The following is a 4095-nucleotide window of genomic DNA, read 5'->3' on the forward strand; positions in this document are numbered from 1 at the left end:
TTTATAACTATCGTCAAAAACTGGACACGTTAAAGCAGGTTGCTTAATAGTTTCAATAATAGTTTCATTAACAATTGATCTATTTTGTTCATTATTCTTAATTTTATCAATATTCTCACGAAGTATTGAAAATGTTTCATTCATTTCCATAGTAACATTATTTTTCGCTCGAATAATATCATTAAAATTATCTTCACATCTATCTTTTAAAATAGAAATAATTTCATTTGACTTTTCCAAATTTGATTCTAAACTTTTAATTATTTGATCTTGTTCAACTATTTTATTCGTTAATCTATCAATTTTATTACTTAAATTGTTAATAGTTTCACAAATTGTTTTAAAATCATTTTGTAATTTGAACTGATCAGTATGAAATGTCTTTAATTCATCCACTACAGCTCTTTCCCATTCGTGCTTTCTTTTTTGCTGCACGGTCAATTCTTCACCAATTAGTGATTCACTAAGTTCGTTTAGAATTGTTTCGGGAGCACACTCAGTAGAGTTATACATTGGATGTTTCTCGTTTGACATTGTAATATCAACAAAAAAAATCCAAAGCATATAATTAATACAACACCAATAATAAATAATATATGGATGATATTAATCAATTAATTTCAACAATACATAGGATTTGACAAATAATTGAACAAATTCAAATTATATATAGTAGTTATCAAATTTATTATATAAATAATAACACAAATTATGCGCCTGGAGCGGGCCTAGATACTAATATATGTTCTACGGTATCAACCAAATGATTCAAATCAGAGCTCATATTTCTCAAACTTGTATCAAATAATCTCATATTCTTTTTGTAATTGTTACCTAAATTAACAAATGATTCCGCAAGTTCCATATATAAAGTACGCAGTTCACTTAATTCTTTTTCTAGTGACGCATTTTTACACAATATAGCTCGCATATGTCTATTTCTTTTCGGCATAATAAAAGAAAGATTTATAATAAAATTACCAATTAATACAAAATAAATAACAAACACTTAACACTAACTAACGTAACAAGAGTCCTGTCACGGTCGCCAAATGTGATGTCCGTATCACTTATAAATGAAATAATTCGAACTCTTGTAATCTAGCTAATGAGTAAGAATTTGTTTCCAATGATTTTTACTCTAATTGTCAAGAAAATAGATAAATGAATCAAATATAATAAATAAGTAAATCAAATATACATAAGTAAGTGCAATATATCGAGGAAAGTCAGACAATGCCCTAGTTTCTTATGGTGCGAATTGTCCCATAAGCAGAGCTAAAGTCTTTCTTTGATAGGATATAATTCGGCCCAAGTTTCTTATAGCGCGAGATGTTCTATAAGTCGAGCTCAAATTATAAGGAAAGGATAGTCTTGCTTAGTTAATCACAATGAGAGAAAGAACTTAGGTATTAATCCAAGTTTATTCAGACTCATGCGCTCACTTTGCAAGGCTAGAAGTGAATGCTAACCTGTGCAAAGGTAGGCCTATTTATACACAGATTTTCCCGCTTATTATTGCAGGAGAGATTTCATCGAAAATTCGAGAGACATTCGCGAATTTTGAGAAATGATTTTTCTTAATTTACAAGTAAATAACCATTAATATTAAGTTTTTAACACATGTAAACTTTACAGAATTAGTTATTTGTTGATTTTATACAATATACAGTTATCGCCAATAGTGTCGTCAAAAGTTATTAACTAATAAAGTTAATTAACGTGATATTACATTATTTACAATAGAAAATTATAAAAATTTCATATAACTTTATAGTTGATTAATTTTGGAAGTATTTTCCAAAATTAATTATTTAAATTAATTAATAACATTTGAATTATGACTAATTTTTCATATTTGTAACGGTTTTTTCTAATCTTAATATGCGATTATTAGATTAATTTTCTAAGATTTCTAAATCATAAAGTTATCATTATCAAGTATTAACTTAATATTTTCGTTCTATATATAACTTATTGTTTAAATAAATTTGTAATTGTTTATTTATTAATAACAGTTGTCATTCAGCTGTTATTAAGGGGACCAGAGGGTGTTTCGTAGTGAAAAATTAACACTTTGTTTATTGCCGCGTAGAAATCATTCTACTGAAGATATCGATGTAGGACTTTTTTCAGCTGAAAGTATTCTATATAAGCTTTCATTTTCTTTGTTATAAGTTCCAGAATAATCATTGTACACCTAATATGGACACAACAAAGATCAAGCTCTATTTTTCAAAAAATGGGGCTTTGCCACGCCTTTCTGAACGCCAGAGTGGACAAAAATCGTTTTGTGAGAGCTCATTTTTTTTGTTATGAACCGGACTACAGAATGAGCGGAGCACTTTTCTAAAAAAGATAATTCTTCCTATTTTTTGAGGATAATTTGCAAAAAAAATTTTTTTGAAAAATTAAAATTTCATATATTGGCTCAAAAAAATAGGAAGAATTATCTTTTTTATAAAAGTGCTCCGCTCATTCTGTAGTCCGGTTCATAACAAAAAAAATGAGCTCTCACAAAACGATTTTTGTCCACTCTGGCGTTCAGAAAGGCGTGGCAAAGCCCCATTTTTTGAAAAATAGAGCTTGGTCTTTGTTGTGTCCATATTAGGTGTACAATGATTATTCTGGAACTTATAACAAAGAAAATGAAAGCTTATATAGAATACTTTCAGCTGAAAAAAGTCCTACATCGATATCTTCAGTAGAATGATTTCTACGCGGCAATAAACAAAGTGTTAATTTTTCACTACGAAACACCCTCTGGTCCCGTTAATGAAACCAATTCTTACTCATGTTCTATGCTTATTCATTTTGCATATAAATTATTTATATTTTTCTAATATTTCATATGTTAATAAATAAATTAACTTTGCATATTGATATTCATTATTAATTTATAATTGAATAAGATATTATGAATCTACACGTTAAAATCTATATAATCGATACTTTGTTATATTCAAATTATCTATAATTAACATATTTTTCTCAATATCATGAATCATTATATCTATGTCTATTATTTTGTGACGTCACGCTGTTTATTTTGATTTGACTCTTATTTGTATACAGTCTAGTAAACAGTGAGGTAGCGCCGCTTAAAGTATTGTTTTGACTAAACAGATAAATACGTCAGACTAGTTGCAGTCATTTAATAAATAGCTCATAAATAGGACCGTTACACTTTTTATGGGGCTATTTGAAAAGTATTGTTTATGCACAGGAACCAACAACACGGCAAGATATGATACAACGCATTAACAAGCTTGTAGAGCTATTCCGCGTCACATTTTGTTGTCTACAGTTGAAAACTTCGAACGTAGAATTCAACACTGCATAAATTTGAACGGCGGTATTTTTGAACATTTTATGAGATAAATGTTTGTGTTACAACCTTGACCATAACTCTATCTGTAGTCATTGTCTTGTCTTCATTGGCTGGGCATACCCACCTTGCCTTAATTGGCTGGGTAATTAATACCTTGCATTCATTGGCTGGGTAGCCAACGTCTTGTCTTGATCGGCTCAGCATTCTCACGTTACATAGATAGACTGGACACTCCCTCTTTACATACATTGGTTAGATTGGTTCACGTTACTAAATGAGACACGAACACACGTAATGATTAAATAAAAAACGACCTTGATAATCGAACTTTTATTTATCTTGGGTATTGGGTTATTATCATCATCATCATCATTATTATTATTATTATTATTATTATTAATATTATTATTCATATTATTATTATTATTATTATTATTATTATTATTATTATTATTATTTTTTTTTTTTTTTTTATGGTGGTAAAAAAACAGGATAAATTCTCATGGACCATAACGGTTCGAGTGTGACGGCAGTTCACCGAAGCTACCAACCTACACTCTCCCACCCGCCGTGTAACGTGACTCGCTGATCCTCTCAGACCGGGCTGTTTCAAGCAATCTATCAATCGAACGCAAGGAGCCTCCGGGTCGTCGAAGACCAGCTGACCGCCCAAATCCCGCTTCTCTTCAACCGGAGGGTAAACCGTCCGGGGAAGAGTAGTAAAGTCCACCTACACCATTCTCCAGCGGGGAACCGCGTAAGCA

The sequence above is a fragment of the Phymastichus coffea genome, unplaced genomic scaffold (assembly GCF_024137745.1).
Source record: "Phymastichus coffea isolate CEN01 unplaced genomic scaffold, Cenicafe_Pcof_1.1 PCOF00004, whole genome shotgun sequence".
NCBI classification, from domain to species: domain Eukaryota; kingdom Metazoa; phylum Arthropoda; class Insecta; order Hymenoptera; family Eulophidae; genus Phymastichus; species Phymastichus coffea.